Consider the following 19,300-nt stretch of genomic DNA (forward strand, 5'->3'; position numbering starts at 1 on the left):
GTTAACTGTTCAGACCAAGAATGATATAACAATAGTTAATAATTAAAAAATTAATAATTAAAAAGGAACATCTGCATGGATGAATTGTTCACAATAAGATCAGTAACATGCATTTAGAAAATAGATAATGTGAACTATCATTTCCACTTTAATAGTATAAATATTTTAGATGCAAAGTCGGCAACACCAAAGCTCCAAAAGTATCAAAAAATTTATTTTTTAAAAAGACTGTCGCATAGCATATGTGACGTTTCGAGCACGCAGGCTCTTCATCAGACAAATGAACAACACTGATATCGCAAACTTTATAGGCCTTACCTCCAGGTGATCAAAGGTCACATGACCATACAATATTATCGTGATAATAATAATACCAAAACAATAACATATCAACCAAGGAGAAAAACATAGAAACCAAAAATCAAAATAAATCAAAAACATATATAAAGCTATGCAAAATACACAAATGTAATTCTCAAAATATTGTTTAATGACATTAATTGATGCCTGCCTGGGTACATAAATACAAATCAATAACCACAAAGCGTTATTTATTATATGTAGATAGATATCTTATGTTTAAAGAAATGGACGAATATCAAAATCCTCATTTAATCCTCTAGGGGACAACGTGTCTAATGTATATATCCAAAAGGCTTCACGCTGTAAAAGCAATTTGTTGATATCACCTCCGCGACGCGAACACTTCACTACTTCAATACCTATGTACTGAAGAGTGGAAACTGAGTGTCTTGAATCTGCAAAGTGCTGTGCTACCGGACTTTTTGGATCGCGATGTCTGATTGCACATCGATGTTCAGAGATGCGAGTTTTTAGAGGTCTGCTGGTCTTACCAATATAACATAGACGTCACATATGCTATGCGACAGTCTTTTTAAAAAATAAATTTTTTGATACTTTTGGAGCTTTGGTGTTGCCGACTTTGCATCTAAAATATTTCTACTTGTTTTTTGGTCGAGCACCCAGTTGAGATCGATGTGCGTGCTTTTGCCTGCTCTTCACTTTAATAGTATGAAATAAAATATTATTTAGGGATGCAAGATACATTAGTACCAGATTTGTTAACTGTCAATATTAGAGTTTTTTTTTTTTAAATTATCTGTATCCAAAGAAAATAAGTAAAAGAAATCGTCTCTCAGATGGGAGCTGACTCCCACCGTTCACTTAAAGTAGCTGGCTCATCATAGAGTGACACATCAGTAATTCCTGTTTTCATAACCCAGGATGTTCTCTTGAGTTTCTATATTCTACTGGAATTGCAAAACCATCCCTTACAGCACTTTCACAGAATATATAGACTGTACCTGATGCCGTGTTTAATCTTAATGGTCATGATGTTAATTTAAAGTGATAGTTCACCCAAAAATGAAAATTACCCCATGATTTGCTCACCCTCAAGCCATACTAGGTGTATATGACTTTCTTCTTTCAGACGAATGCAATCAGAGTTATACTAAAAACTGCCCTGACTCTTCCAAGCTTTATAATGACAGTGAATGGGGGTCGAGATTTTGAAGCCCAAAAAATTGTATCCATCCATCATAATAAGTGCTCCACACGGCTTTGAGGGGTTAATAAAGCCCTTCTGAAGTGAACCGATGAGAATGTGTAAGAAAAATATCCATATTAAAAACTTTATAAACCGTAATCTCTAGCTTCCACTAGCTGTCATACGTGCGTTCATGACAGAGTGGCGTTCCAGCGGATGACGTAGGACGTCGGCGTATCGTAAGCTCCGGTGAGAATATGCTAATCTCATGAGAACCAAGTTTTTTTCAAGAAAAGGAGAACCAGTCTCCTCTTGGCTTATATCGAAATCCTCTAACATTTTTCTTTACAAATCCTCGTTTTGTACTTCTAATTTGTGACCGGTGTTTTGTTTTGCTCACTCCTCTGCACTTCATTACTTCTCACGCTACGTCTACGTCATCCGCTGGAACGCCACAGAGGACAACAGTTAGCGGAAGCTAGAGATTACTGTTTATAAAGTTTTAAACATGGATATTTTTCTTACACAAAACGCTTCAGAAGGCCTTTATTCACCCCTGGAGCCGTGTGGAGCAATTTTTATGATGGATGGATGCACTTTTTTGGGCTTCAAAATCACGACCTCCATTCACTGCCATTATAAAGCTTGGAAGAGCCAGGACATTTTTTTAAATATAACTCAGATTGCATTCATCTGAAAGAAGAAAGTCTTATACACCTAGGATGACTTGAGAGTAAGTAAATCATGGTATTTCTTTTTAATTTTGTGAAAAAAAAAATATATATATATCCCTTTAAGGTTGTTTGAATTGCTGCTTATATTTATATTAGTGCAAAATCCAGGACGTGTACGTTTTCATACCTCTCTGATCTTGACGTTGTCATTTAACACAAACAGGCCCGTGTCCTTGCTCTCCAGCTTGGCATCGACAGCCATGTGAATGTTGGAAAATTCTCCCTATAGATGAATTATTACTATTACTACAGCATACTGACAGATCACACGCAGCAGGACTGTGAAAGTAAATGAGAAGATGAAGGGCGTACTTTGATGAAGGTGGGTCGCCACACTCTGAAAGTGGTGTTGATCTGCTTGAAGTCTCCAGGTGGGATGGAGCAGCTAAACAACTCACAGGGATTTCCTTCTTCTTTGCAACTCTGAAAGAACGAAAAATGATATGAGAAAAACACTTACCATCAGATATCCATTTCACATATTCATGAGAAAAGCCCTGCTTACTCACCAAAAGATATACACTCAAGGTCTCTTTTTTAGGATTCAATGTATAAGGCTTGTCAGGCTTGATGTCTAAAGGGTTAATCAGTCTACTGGCATCACAGCTGATGCCCTGTAAGAATGAAATGAGGCAGTTGAGATATTTCTGAGCCAGTCACGTACTGTAGTCAGCGCCACAAATAGCTTTAAGGAATCGGAGCACCTACCGCTGTGTGGCTGACATCTGTCAAGTACAGCAGAAAGTTTTTGACAGACGTTTGATATGGAAACATTATCTTGAGCAGCAGTGGAGGACTCTGCATTTCAGGATCCCTCTCAATCTGTTGAACACAAAGGGAAATCAATCAGAAATTGATCATCAACAGAGCATTCACACTCAAACCAGTTTAAGTGAATCTGGATCATAACCACTCCCAATGACAATCTGACATTGGCATCAGACTCCATTTGACTCCAAGATGACTCCTCAGCCATGCAGTATCTTAGTTTAGTCATTTTTACCATTTTAACTGCTATGACATAGACATAGTTCTCTTTAAAAGTTCCTCATTGTATTCACATGATGCTCTGAAAGGAGTGATTCAAACTCCAGATTGACGTTTTGAGTCTTACCGTGTAGCTGATTTTCACCTCATCCCCGATCACACTAGTGTGGTTGAAAACGCTGGGTATCTTCTCCTTCTCTTTAAATATGATGTGGTCCTGCTTCATATACTTGTTTCTAGGATAAAAACGTATTTATACTCTGACCAGCAGTCCTAGTGTATATATCATTTGAACATAATATGACATTTAATTACATTTCACTATGCAAATTACTTTATATATGTTAAATATAGAGTAAATTTTAGATATATTAGACTCTTAAAAATAATGGTGCTTCACGATGCCATAGAAGAATCTTTTTTTGTCTAAATGGTTCCATAAAGAACCTTTAACATCTGAAGAACCTTTCTGTTTCATGAAAGGTTCTTTGTGGCGAAAGAAGGTTCTCCAGATTATAAAAAGGGAAGAAAGAGATGGTTCTTTAAAGAACATTTTGACTCTTCTTTGTGGAACCAAAAATGGTTCTTCTATGACATCGCTTGAAGAACCTTTTAAGCACCTTTATTTTTAAGAGTGTACAGAATGAAATGGCAAACTGAATAAATCTCATCTGTCAGTGCATTAACATTACTGCTTAGTTCAGTTCTGCTCAGATGCTTATTTTGGCAAAGCTGATTGGTTGGTTTAAAAAGCCACTTACACAGTGAATCTCAGGTTGGCTTCGTGCTGCACAGGGATGACGATGCTCACAAAGTTGTCTCTCAAGTTTGAATCCGACTCCTCACTATCACTGCAGTCAAAATAATAATTATATATCAAAATACTGTGCCCCATTCTATGGAAACTTGTTTCGGCCACTGAATAAAAAAAACAAAAAAGGTAATTGCAACTTTTTATCTCAGAATTCTGACTTTACATCTTGCAGTTGACTTTTTTGTATCACAATTGTGAGATTTTGCATGTCAGAATTGTGTGATATACAGTAAAATCGCAATTGTGTGTTATAAAGTCAGAACTGCAAGATGTAAGCAATTGTAAGAAAATAGTTTTTTCCTCTGAATTGGACTTTGTAACTTGAAATTGTGAATTTATATATATTTTTATAATTCTGAAGTCAGAATTGCGAGATGTATTTTCGCAATTGTGAGAGAAAAATTCAGAATTACAAGAAAAAAGTCAGAACTGTGAGTTTATAGCTTGAAATTCTTACTTTATTTTTTGCAATTGAGTTCATATGCAATTCTGAGGAAAAAAAGTCAGAACTGCGACATAAAAAGTCACAATTATCTTTTTTATTTTTGGTGGAAATGGGCTTCCATATTATTCTCTGTTTAATTGAGTCAAACACAGTAAAAAGTGGATTTAATTAGTGAGTAGTCATGGGCGTAATTCTTACGTGGTTGCAGTAACATTGATCACAATGTCCTTACGAATATGAAAGGGATTGGGCTCGAACTGGATTTTGAAGCTTTCCTGTTGGATTGACATGATAAGAGTGTAAACAGAACGAGATATAATAATGCACATTATTTTATTATGTTAATTTAATAGTAAGAGGCAAATCTCACCTTTTTGTCAGTTTTAAGAAAAGGATATCCAACTGCACATACTATTCTGGTATGATTCGTTTCACAGTCTTTATCTTTGGGCTGCAAAAAAAGTGACAACAGATATTAACTGTTTTTGAAAACATCAATGACTTTTTCCCCATTTTGAATGTATTTGTCGCTGATTTGTTCCATCTAAAAGTTTTTCTTGCCACATTACAGATGACAAATCCTACCTCAACTTTCACATAGTTGATATTTTCCGTGTGGCTCAGTGTAACCTTAGTATTGTAAGCATTGTCTCCGGTATTGTGGATGTCGATGTTGACATAAAACTTCTCCTGGTTGCTTTTTATGAGAAGTCTATAGAAATACATGGAGATGGACAAAGTCAATTTGCATCTAGTGCTCTAGTTCGCTTCTATTATCTTGTTGTAATGTCTTGCAGACAAATCTGAGGCTGATGACTTTGACAGAACAACGTGTGCTGAACCTATTCTCTCAAAAGTCAACAGAAGGGGGCAGCAGACAACAGGAAATGACAAAAATACATGGGAATAAACAAGAAATCATGTACTTACTATACGAATAACACAGCCACTTCAGATCATGTCATAATTATCTGAATTGTCATTTTACATATATAATAATATCAAAGAATGAAGCAGAAAGACACAAATAGGACGATTTAACTGACCTCATATTAAAAGCTATTAATAATACCTCGAAATGTTTGCAGTGGCTTTAAGGTGTAGATTAGCAACACACTTGTCGTCATTCCCACAGTCCACTAATGCAATCTAGAGCAAAGAAAATACAGAGAAACGTAATAACGGACTATTTATTTTGACGTGCTCGAATGGTCGTAAAAACAAACTTCAAAAGCATCTTCATCCCTTTAAGTTTACCAAAAAATGTTGGTCTGAAACAGTATCAGTATCTGTAACAGTATCAGTATCTGCTGTACTGAATCAGCTTTTGTTTTGCACCCTTTCCCAACAATGTCATTTAATTGCAACAAGCATTAAGCCAAATGTTTCCCACAAATATTTGTGTCAGGAATCGTTTTCCTGCTCCAGTGCTTTAGAAGACATGAGCAACAGAACTCGAGGGAGTAGCAGAGGCAAACACTCAGTGAAGTTTCCAGGAAAATGTGTTCTTCCTCCTGATAACCTTATCTCGTGAGCTTGTAAAGCTGTCTCCTTGGGTTTGTGTGTGTGTGTGTGTGTGTGTGTGTGTGTGTGTACTTGTTTATGCTACATTGTGGGGACCAGCCTGCAGTCCCCACGAGGGAAAAAAATATTAAAAATAGTAAAAGATGTTTATCTGAAAGGGTAACAATGCAAACAGGTTTTCTGTAAGGGGTAGGCTAAGGGTTGGGTTAGGATAGAAAATATCATTTGGTCAGTATAAAAACAATAGAAGTCTATGGAAAGTCCCCACAATTTACAGAAACAAACATGTGTGTGTGTGTGTGTGTGTGTGTGTGTGTGAACACACTGAGCTATATAAGAAACCTCCAGTTCTGGATGGACTGGGAGTAAAATCAGGACTCATTCCAGCCATAATCCTCTACTTTATGTATCACTTATTTTTCCCCTTTATGTCTATAGCGCTTTGCACTATACAGATTGTTTCAAAACATTGATAAACATGAAAAAAATGATTAGAATGATGCAACAGAATTGAATTCTGCTGTAAAGCAGCTCTAAAAGGACAAGGATAAATAGTCGCTATTCAGTTGAAATCAGCTCATCGCTGATTCAGTTCAGTTAAATAACTGTGTAAAGTCAATTAATGTGTAAAGTCCATGCATATAATACAAATATCGCCTGCTGTATTGTCTAATTCAGGGGTTTGTACACTAGTTACACTAGAGGGCGCAGGGGATTTAATGGGCTCTGGAGAAAAATTTTACAAAATATATTTTTTAAAGCTAGATTTGAATTAAATATTTAACACAATTATTTATTTATGTAGTTATTTATTTTACATTTGAATTCACAAAACTGGTTTTTGCTTTCTAAAAACTGGTCAAAATTCATGAGATTTAGCACAATATTTTTGAAAAATATATTTTGTGAAAAAATATTTCAGAGTATTTCAACATTCATCTGACATATATTATTATTTATTTTAAAACGTAATTTGCAAACAACAGTAATATCATGCTTGACATTTTGGAAATATTTTGTGAAAAAATATTTAGGTATTTTCTATATTGAATGTTTTGTTATTATACATTTTAGATATTTTATTAAATTTGTAAACAACATATCTTGATAATATCATGTTTGATATTTTTGAAATATTTTGTGAAAAAATATTTGAGTATTTCTATATTAAACTCAAATGTTATTATACATTTTAAATATATTACTTAATTTGTAAAAATAAAAAAAACATGCTGTCTTTCTTTATAATATCATGTTTGTTATTTTTGAAATATTTTGTGGAAAGTATTTGAGTATTTCTATATTCATCTCACATTATTATACATTTTAAATTCATTATTTAATTTGTAAACAACATGTTGTCTTTATAATATCATGCTTGACATTTGTGAAATATTTTATGATGAGTATTTATAAATTCCTCTCATGTTATTATACATTAAAAATAATATTATAATAATATAACATATTATATATAAAAAATATTTAATTTGTAAACAACATGTTGTCTTTATAATATAATACTTTATATTTTCTAATCAAAAAGTCAGCACAACTAAATTACAAAATAAATTGAAAAAATTAAAAACGATCTAATGTGTAAGTAATCAAAACTCACAAGGAAATTGTTCAGATTCGTTCAAATCTAAATAATTATACTTCACCTTTCATGAGCAAAAAAAAAGTGAGCATGTCTTTTCATGTTTATGTTGCAAGAAAATGTACATTTAAATGAATAAAATCATAAAAAAGCCCAACTAGTCGTCTTGACATTACTTCTGCCAGTCCATCCCTGCTTCAGCTAAATAATCTCATTATAACTGTGTGTGAGAGAGCAGCTCAGCATGGAGAACGTCTCCCAGCGCTTGTAAAATTAGAGAGACTTCATTAGCCTAACTTACAGCTGCCGCCCGCATTCACTCCTTCTTTAATGAGTGTTATTACTGCAGCAGTGACCCACACATATAAACCTCCGGCTCTGATAGAGGAAGAGAGCATGAGATCTTACAGTCTTGTTGAGTGACGTCGGTAATTCCCCGTCTAGAACTGGACCTGAGTCTTCATCCGTTAAACCGAATTCCAGCGTGACCATAATGGGGTCTCTGAAATCCAGTTTATCCTGTGGGGGATAATAAAGGATGTTGCAAATTTTTTTCAGCTTAACGGCTGTCTAGCAACTCATAAACAGACTGAAAAGCTACAGAAATGGTATCAGATTCATTCTGTCGCTAGCAGCCGCCATTATAAACTATATATTATTGGCTTAAAGGCAGGGTATGTGATTTTTCAAAAACACTTTAGAAAACTGATTCGGGCCGAATAGCAAAACAAACTTGTAGCCAATCAGCAATAAGGGGCGTGTCTACTCGTGATGTGGAGGAGAGAGCTTTCAGTGCATGGGACGGACATTAGCCGAGCCGAGCGACAGAAAGATAGAGATGGCGGATAAAAAAACAAAAGAGGAAAACGTCTGCGGAAAGATAAGGCAAGAAGTAGGACCCGTGTAAAATATTGGATCAGCTTTCCAGTGCTGGAGAGAACTCAAGGAGCGGAGGCCTGCGATCGGACGCCGAGGTTGCGTTGTTTCTTCTCAATAGGTGAGTAACACAGTGTCTACAACAGCTAAAGTCTGCCTACACCGGACGCGATCAAACGACCGTTGAAAACCATTTGAAATGTGTGTCAGCACATCATAAATAGAACCCGGCAGCAGTTTTCTGAATCACTTACTCTGCCTTTAAGTCATATTCTCATATTGATCGTGCAGTTTTGCAGCCGTCCATCATTGACACAAGGGGGCATCACTTCTTTTGCTCAGTTTGCTCACAGACTGCATACTTCCTCTGGATCTCCGAGGGCAAGTATGCAGTGAAGCAGGACGTGCTGCAGTCTCTCAATGGAGGCTGGGCTGATTTTTTTTGGCCTCGGGCCTTTGATCAGAGAACCTCTGGCTTTTATTAAACTCAAGTCGTCTGGTTTCAAACGCTTAGTTTTATGCTCTTTATCTACTGAGAGATGTTAAACGTAACCTTATCTAGATCAGAGGCAAAAAAGATAGACAGTTTATGGTTTCGGAGAAGAGGAGGGACTGGTTTTATAAGAAGCTCGTCTGGAGGGAGTGTACAGTCTCCATTACAAGCTACTACTTTACATTTATAGATTTGGCAGACACTTTTATCCAAAGCAACATATATTACATGCACCGACAGATTTTCTCGTCACTATGTTCAGAAAGCTTTAAAATATATATATTTTTTAAGGTCAGTTGGATAGATGATAAATAAACTTTTACAGACAAACGTAACATTTTTTTTTTTTTACAAATTTTCTTAAATATTATTTATTTTCGGTTGTACCACATGACACTTGTAGCCTTGTCATAAAAAGGTCAAATCATCTGACACATTAAGAGACTTACTGACCTATGATATAATTTCCTGTTTTGTGTTTTCCCTGCATATTTCTGCATGTTAATAGTTAATATTTCTGATATTTAATCAAAACTGCTTCAAGAAACAGTAATAATTATTATTGTTAACAAAAACTAAAAACCTTTAGTTTATTGTTAACAAAAACTAAAAACAAAAAAAACCTTTTCATTATTTGAAATAAAACAAATATTAAATGAAATAAAATTAAATATAAAAAATAAATTAAATATTAAAAACGTATTTTATTTCAGCTAGCTGCCAAGACAACATTTTCAGTTAAATTGAATTAATAAAATAACTGCAATTTAAATATATTTATATATAATTATATTATAAATGTAAATAAATATTATAAACGAAAACTAAAACTATATAGCCATTTTAAAAAATATATATAAAAAAGATAACAAAATTACTAAAATTAAATTAAAAATACAAAAGTTTAAAGTAACAACTTATTCAAAATATTAATAGAAACTATAAAAGTATATCAATGATACTAAAATAACACTGATACTTCATAAGGTGTTCTTTTCAAGAATTTAATGAGGCGTATTTCTTCATTATAATATCAGGACGGTTACACCACCCTGACATTTTTGCCTTTAGGCCCCCTAAACATATCAAAATTCATTTCAATTCAGAAATTCGCACATATATTTTCATCACAGAAGAGGTGAATTCAAGTAAATATATGTATTAATATAATTTTTAATGAATGAACAACTAATAAAACTAAAAACATCTTAATTCTAGAAGAGTTATTGCCTTGTTTGCTTGTCATTAAGGCTACGTATGTCATCCAAAAAAGGAGCAACATCATGTTTTTTATACACTAAACTGTTACTTGTTCTAAAACGTAGCTTGTTGCTGGAGAACTCTAGTAGCGTTTCTTCTTTATATACACACCGTACACACAACTGAACACGAAGAAGCTAAAAATCACGTGACAGAAGATTGCGCGGCCCTCTTGTGTATAAGAAGACTGGTTTACTTGCCGAAGTGTAGAAGGTGTGCTCTCTGCAAAGCCTGTCCACGATGGACTCGTTCTTCTGCAGCCTCCTGTTGTCCGTTTCGTTAAACCGTCCTCTAGCAATCGCTCTCAGCGAGTCAAGAGTCAAACTGTACCTGATGACTGGAGCAAAACACCATTCGAAAACGCAGAATTGGAAAGATTTGACTGACAAAACATAAAGAAAGCGCATCACTTCCTCACCCGTTCCTGTGTTTGTGTCTTTGTCAGACTTGATTCGATATTTGAAGCACACTTTGGTCTTCACACATACTGTGGTCCTCCCTTGAACCTGACAGGTCTGCTGCAGATTGATCTTGCTAGGGTCGAAGGTCATCTCGGCAAGAAGCTCTGCGACATCCCGAGACCTGGATTCAACAAATACAACAAGATGTTTACTTGAACGGAGCCGCATTTGGAGGATTAATAGGTGTCTCGTTTCGCTCTGTGCAACAACAGCTGGTTCGTAGATCATAGCTAGAAACATCGTAGAAACGCTTCAGATGGCCTCCAGAAATACAATATGTGGTCAATTACAGGCAAATTGAGAGCTCCTAAAAGGCTGGGTGGTGCAGTTTGGGGAGTGAAGATGGCAGAGGTCACTAGACTCCATGGCTTTGCTCTACAGTCGCAGGGTTTCGGCGTTTAGGAGTCATTTCGTGGAATCTGTGATCTCTACAGGGGATCTAAGAGAGGAAATGCAGCCAAGCGTTTATTTGGTGGTTGGAGGCACTCTCACACAGTTTCAGAGGCCAGCAGAAATGGGTCGTAGCGGAGGGACGTAACCCCTGACGGACAAGCCTCTGCGATGTGGGATGTTTAGGCTCGGGTCCAAATTCGAGACAGCTGCTGCGGGTGGGAACAAGGAAGCTGGACGTCCAGAGGGTAGTGGGTTCAAGTTACAAACCCATAATTTTATTTTAGGTCTGGACATTAGTGGGAATTTGAAATGTTGTACAACAGGATAGATTGAGAGGAATAAATTCAATGAAAGTTCACCAGAAAAGCGCGGCTCCTCCTATTCCTCCGATAGTGACGTCAATGATGCCGTCATCGTTCAAATCCATGATGCCGTGAATCGATTGGCCGAAGAACTTCATGCTCTCTCCGTCTCCTCCAGCAGCAATGCGCTAAACACGGACATATACAGATCACATATAACACGGCTAATTCCTGTAGGAGCTTATGAATGTAGAGCAGGGCAGCAACACTGGAGGAGGTCATTTACGGTCTGATTTTTAAACAAAAAAATGTGTGAAAATTACAAACTGCAATATAACTTAATATGTAAGTTTGCATAAATATAATAAATACTGCATTCTATAAATTAAACAAAATACCATACTTAGTTATATTATTAATATCACATATTTTATTAATATATAATATATAATGTAGTCTATATTAATGTAATATTGCATTATAGGCATTAAACAAAAAGGTAATATAATACATTTACATTAAATAACATTTATTTTATTAATGAAGCATATATTCATATATTATACGGTATATTGCATTATAGGCATTAAACATGACCACAACTATTATTATACTATTATACTATTTATATACATATAAAAATAAATACTTAATTATATGAATTAAGAAATACAATATTTACTAAAGTTTAAAATAAATAAATATTGCATTATAAGCATTAACCAAGAATACAACGTTTATAATTATATTACAGTTTATATAAAAAAATTTTTAAAAAATATATAGAAATACAATATTATTTTATTAAGAAGTTTATATTAATATAATAAATATTCCACTATACAGTGTGCACTAAACAAAAGCACATTATTATTATTATTATTATTATTAACTAATTGCATACATATTACTAGCATATTGGCTGTTTATTAGTACTTATAAAGCACATATTAATGTCTTATCCTGTATGACCATATTTTAGATCCCTTAATCCACCCCATACTGTACTGTACCTAAACTTAACAGCTACCTTACTAACCATTATTAAGCAGCAAATTAGGAGTTTATTGAGGCAAAAGTCGTAGTTAATAGTTAGTTAATAGTGTGAGAATTGGTCCCCAAACTACAGTGTGACCATTGTTATTATTATTTTTACTTTTATAATAAACATTTATGTTAATATAAAAATTAAACATCAAGTCCAGATAAAGGTAAATGGCTCAGTTCAGCTAAATGTTTTACTGTCCAGCATCCCTGTGACCCTACATAGGATACATAAGTATTTGGAGAGTGGATAAATGGATGAACAAGTATATGACTCTGTACATATATTTTAATGTCTAATTATCACAAATACACTGTAAGCATTAGGCTAAACTAGGGGTGCAACGGATCGTAGATGATCCGTAAACACAGTCTTAAGTTAACGTAAACAGCTGAGAAAGATGTGTGTCAGTATTAGGTCCGTGCATTTTGGTCTTAAAGAGACAGCAGCCAATAAATACCTGTTTCTGTCTGCTAATCCAACACCACAGCTCTAACAAAGATGAATCTGTATTTAACTTGTGCAGTGAGCACTATTGTGTTATTTTACACTTAATTCTTACATTTCTGCATCTGAATGCTACTGTTACTGACTTTATTTGTAACTGTGTTTTGTTGTATTCATCTATGCTTGTAATTTGTGTAATTGTTCTTGTTTTATTACTAACTTTATTAGTTAAGCTAGTAGTTTTTGCTGTGGTATAGAAGTACTTAAAGTAAGCTTTCACAAAATGTTTTTTTTTTTTTTTGCTGATCCGAAAAATTATCCGATCCGTGACTCAAAATCCGTAATATGATCCGAACCGTGAGTTTTGTTAAGCTTTCACAACATTTTGTTTTTTTTTTTGCTGATCCGAAAAATTAGCCGATCCGTGACTCAAAATCCGTAATATGATCCGAACCGTGAGTTTTGTGATCCGTTGCACCACTAGGCTAAACACATGAATATAGGCGCGTTTCCATTACAGATTTACGCAAAACTTTGGCGATATTTTATAAATGTCGATAAAAAAGTATTGCGAAATGACGGCATTTCCATTAACCGATGTTATGCGACTAAAACTTAATTTTTTCCTCTCGCGATAAGTCATGGCAACGGATTTTGATGGGATTTTGACGGATTTTGGCTACACCAGCCATTATATTTAATCGAAGGAGGCGTATGCGTGAATCTTGACAGAAGCAGCGTGGAGAGCAGCTTCTGGGACGTGCCGTGGCGTGACTGGTAACACAAGCGTTGACTAGAGTGGCCGCGATCAGCTCCGGTGGCCGTTTCGGAGCCGTAACCCGCGACGCGAGTATCGAACGTATCGATACTCAAACAAAAGTATCGATACTAAGGTGCATTTTATTTACCAGTGGTTTTGTTTATTTAACAACAATACTAATAATAATGCGTACAATATGCATTGAATTGGACGAATAACCTTTGTTAGCGAGTAATTGTGTAGGAAAGAACTATTTTCCTGCTCATTTGAACACACGCAAATGTTGCAAGACAGAACCAATCAATCACAGAGAGCATTCACTCACTGCTGACAGTGCATTCAAACAGGGCTGCGTTTCCCAAAAGTATCATAAGAAAGCATTAAAGCTTTTGGGAATGGCAGCCCTGAACAATGCTTATCAGAGGACAGAAAAAAAAACCCATAAATGTTTGAGTTATTTCACAATAAACAAATTGAAATTGTAGCCTACATAGTTTGTGCAATTACAATTATTTAAATTGAACGTTGAAAGATAATATTGATCATGTAAAGGTTGCATTTTATGCATGCAACAGCCATTCACTGGCAGTCCCTAATGGCAGTACAAAATATTGCACTAAATCAAAAGTTCAAATGTTACAAATAAGTTAGAATATTAATGTTGTAATACTGGTAGCACTAATATAAAAATGTGATGATATATGTTACAAAAAAGTAACAATTTTGAAATACGTTGATGGTTGTATTTTTTTGTATTTGATCTCAGTATTCCTATCAATGTTGTATAAGGGTTTTTTATGCATAATAGTAACCCTAGAATGTGATCAAACAGTTTAAAATAGCTGGGCTAAGATATATAACAATTTTTAAGACTGCAGAAATATGTTAATTCAGTATACACATTATCCCACCGGTTACAATTGTGACTGACCATAAAATACAATTGATTGATGATGATTATTTCAAAGCGTTACTAATGACACATTTGGATATTTTCATGTCTGGGAAAAATTTGGGATTAAACGGGTTAAAATGCGTTTTAAACAAAGTTAAGTGGTTTTCATTACTCATTTTACTCTTAGTAATTTAATAATTTAACAAATTTCATAATTTAAACGTTTAGTGCAGAAGTATCAAATCGGTATCGATATCGACGATACTGCCTTGAAAAATATCGGTATCGTATCGAAAACAAAATAAGGGGTATTACCCATCCCTACTCCGGTGGCCGTTTTGGAGCCGTAACGCGCCGCAGACGTGTGCAGTGTAAATAGTCTAAGCATTAATGGCAGGGAAAGCCCCTTATACTTGAGAGCAGCCACACATGAAGTGTTTCTTGGAGGTTGTAGTACATTGAGGAATGATCATATGCAGGGATTGAAATTAACTTTTTCACTCACCAGCCAATTTGGCTACTAAATTTTTAAGTTACCGGCCATTCATAACTTCTACTAGCCAAAAAAAAGAGAAAAAATACAGAAATAAACCAACAGCTTGAGGCTGTCTACACTGGACGTGACAAAGCGACCGTTGCAAATCATATTGTGTCAGTACTAGGGGTGTGCGATATTGACCAAAAATAATATCTCAATATTTTCTGGGATTTTATCGATAAAGATAATTAGACAATATTTTGCTGAGTGTGTTATTGTGCTGATATCTTATACAGTGGAGAGCTGACTCCTAAAGTTTTTGTTATTCTTCATTATTCTGTGTGGTGATCAGTTCACAGTAGAGATAGAAATTAATCTTTTCCAATAAGTTTAAATTGATTTGTACCTTTATAAAGCCATTTTTTCTAAAAGTGTCCATTATCTTTTGAGTATGCGCACGCGCACTAAAGCCTGTCTGTGTTGGTCTAACCAGACTTCATCACGTCGCATATGCGTGCCTCTGTTTGTTTCGTTTTTGCAATATACTCGATAATGTGATGTCTCACGAGTTCAGTATTTGCGCTAAACCTGCGCAGATTTGGCTTGCATGAACTTCCCCAAGAAATTAATGAGTGAACATAACTTACGAAAAGTAACCCGCCAAATTGGCTAGTGATTTGAGAGCGTTACCCGCCACAGCTGAGTTTTATCCGCATTGGCGGGTGTTAATTTCAAACCCTGATCATATGACTTTTTACGTACGCCATGTGACCTGTAAATGCGAAAAAAACGTTTCCATTGCAGTTTTGCGAAATATTCCTTTTTTGAATTGCCTGAAAACCACCTAATGCGAGCGTAAAAACTTTTTTGCGATATATGGGCATTTTTGCGAAATTGATGCGTTTCCATTAGGCGTATTTTCAATTCGCAATTTCAAATGGCGCAATTTGAAGGGTAATGGAAATGCAGCTTATGTTACTGTTTGCATGTTTTAAACAGGGATCCTTTCTCCCCACCAAGGGGTTTTTGAAGACCACTTGATGCTATGCTTAGAAGATTCTTTACCTGTACATACTTCTCCTTTATTGATTTCTGAGAGCCGTGGTAAATATACACCGCCCCCCTGTGGTCGTTCTCCAGAGGTGATCCGATCACTATGTCACTGAAGCCGTCCAGGTTGAGGTCAGGGACGGCAGCGATGGCGGTACCGAAGCGTGCGCCGCAGGGCTCGTTCTTACTGACGCTCTTACAGTTGCTCTGGGAGTGAGCCGTACAGCAGGTCTGATTCACCGGCTTCAGCGACATCTCGTGTTCAAACAGCCCATCCTGAGGAGTAACAACCAGACACAAGACTGGAAATCTCAGTGTGGCCTACAGACTAGTTGTTGAAGATATGGGTAAAAAATTTAGGTTCAGACCCAGCCAGTCATTAGCTTCCGTCCAAAGTTATGCGAAAAATCAGAATAAACCGTTTCCATCCCATGCGTTTTAAGAGAACAAAACTGTCACCTCCAACTGGCGCAAAGTAATAATAATAAAAATGAAAGTTGCTGCAACTGGGGAAACCTCTGACTCTTTTCTCCTATGTAATAAATGAGTTATGCCTCAGAGCTCAAACCAAGAAGCTTACTGTTGATCATGACAAATTTGTTCAACCAACTTCCGCACAGAGAACTTTATCACCTCTTGCGAAACTCCCAATTGACCCTTCGCAAAAACTCGCCCCTTTTAGTTACTGTTGCGATGCCTGACTAAACATGCCGCTCTCACACTACACAACACGTTCTCACGCAGTGAAAAATACATCGCGGAGCAAAGAGGAAACTGAAAACACACAGAGCAGGCTATTTCTGGTATGAAACTAAGTCTCAGATTTCAAATTTGGTCATTTTGTAAGAAATTCAAACAATTGATGCTGTTTTGTGGCTCTTTAATGTGTCGTGACAGATCGCTATAGCCTCAGTTCAAGCGGCACGTGAACCGATCATCTCTTCCTCTTTACTAGTTATAGCACGAAATAAACATGAATGAACATCAGAGGGTATCTTGTTTCAACTGCATGCAGAAAGACGTCAATACACACTATCTTCAAGTTCGAGTCCACCGACGTTAATCTAATCTCCTGTCTAGTTTGTTTGTCGAACAAAACGGCAGATTTGGTGTTGTGATTGGTCAGATCACCTGTCAATCAAACTCCCTGCGAAGCTTTCTATTGAAATGACTGGATTTACACCGTTACACCATGGGATTGGGTGAAAATGGACAAAACCCATAAAATTACAAAAACCCTAAAAAGACTTTTGTGACTTTTTTTGAGAAAAGATTCGAGAAAAGATGATACTGTTTTAAAAGTGGATAAACCGATGAGTTAAACAGGAAAGAAAAGACTTATCACAAATCATTATATGCAAATAAACAAGAAAAAAAGACCAACTGATATGCAAATTTTACAATTGTCGGTTTGATTTCTTGAACATTCTTCTTGGGAAACACTGTAAAAGAAGGTCAAAGACTTTTAAGAGGTTTTAAGATTTGAATTTATGTCCAGAGATTGTGATTTGATTTGAAAATCATGGAGAAAAAACATGAACAATATGTGCAATCAATACAGTTCTGCCTTGTAAATGCAAATGCTTCACGAAGAAACACTGACCATGGACAAAACCTCAAAACCGATGGAAATCGCTCCATTTAAGCCACTATTTGGAAGCTGTTGAAAGCAGGTGCTCCACAGAGGCTGGTATTTTGCTGGAGATATTACAGTTTCATTCGATTTCCATTCCCATGATGCCAAGCTCCTACCCGCACTCTGATTCCAACCCTTCCCCTGCTCTGGGAGCACTTATCTCAGGCTGAACACCAACACAACACACACTCACTCCCTGAGGACAGATCCAGATTTACTGCTCCCACATGCTCTCGGTGTGGAATGGAGGTACTACACTCCCCTACACGTGTTTTCAGTATGTGGAATGAGGCATATCACACACAGATTAAAGACACATACACACCTCATTGAGTCTGTAGACGTAGACTTGACCTTGTTCGTCCCTCTCTGGACCCATATACATGGGAGCTCCGACCAGAAGGATGTCAGTGTAACTGTCACGGTCGATGTCATGCGTCTGGAGAACACTGCCGAAATAGGAGCCAATCTAAGAAGAACATGACACACTTAATAAATACCACTAAAAATGAAACTTCCAATGGAAACATGCAGCGTTTGATGAAAATCTATTAAGAATAATGGTAATGAAAAAACATTCAAAAGTAAAAATTACAGTAATAACATTACAGTAGTGACGATTTGGGAAGGAAATATGCTTAATAGTCATGAAAATAAATAATAATATAATACAAAACAATATATATTTCTAAAGTATATTATTCATATTAAAATATATCATTTATATACAATAATTTATATAATTTCTTCATTTTCTTTTGAATTTGGTGTGGATCTGAACATGAACAAATTTCATTTTATATATATTTACTTTTAAAATGTAATTCTTTAAATAGTTTCTTTTGATTTTTGGGGTGAAATATGATCTGTTTTTGCGAGATCCACCCAAAATTGTTTGAGGTTGTGGTTATGAAGCTACCTGCTCTCCTTTCAGCGTCTGTGTTATGGTGACATTTTCTCCGTCGAAGCGGTACACCGTGACCCGGCCGCTGTGGTTAAAGCGTGGTGCACCTGTGATGTACAGCACCCCATGGGGTGTGTATGCCGACTGCACGTCATAACCTGCAAGCAAAACCACACTGCAACCTTTACCACCACACAACTAACCCAACCTCACAGTCATTTACAGCAGTCTGCACGCTTAATACGAAACAGCTGGGGCCCAAATCATAAACGGTTTCATTACAGCAGACACAGACATTGTTGGGAATAATGCTAGAATAAACCAGCTTGACTGATTATAAATCTTTTTCCGTAAATCAGCATTTGTGAAACAGTGCTTCCGCGCAGCTTGTTCTCCAAACACGTTTATCAGGCAGAGTCATTTCAACTGACTGCTTTTGTTTCTGGAGCAACAGCCTTAAAAGGGGATGTGTGGAGAGTGTGAGTGTTTGCACTTGGACTGTGAGTGTTTATGGGACGGCAGAAGACCGCGACAATGTGTTTAGACTACAAGCACCATACTGTCCTCTATTGTGAGCTTCCTTGTCTCTCCGAGGAGAATATTATGAAGGAAATAAAATTCCTGATATGTATATGCAGCATTTTTATTATTGATTATTTGGTACCCAAGAAGTATAATCATTCAAG

The 19,300-nt window shown here is 36.0% G+C and overlaps 1 pseudogene; it reads right to left on the reverse strand.

Annotated features, from left to right (window-relative positions):
* LOC107744092 (integrin alpha-1-like) overlaps positions 1-19,300 on the reverse strand; it is a 49,509-nt pseudogene that overhangs the window by 1,919 nt on the left and 28,290 nt on the right.

Source organism: Sinocyclocheilus rhinocerous, unplaced genomic scaffold (assembly GCF_001515625.1).
Source record: "Sinocyclocheilus rhinocerous isolate Xijiao unplaced genomic scaffold, SAMN03320098_v1.1 scaffold287, whole genome shotgun sequence".
Classification (NCBI taxonomy): domain Eukaryota; kingdom Metazoa; phylum Chordata; class Actinopteri; order Cypriniformes; family Cyprinidae; genus Sinocyclocheilus; species Sinocyclocheilus rhinocerous.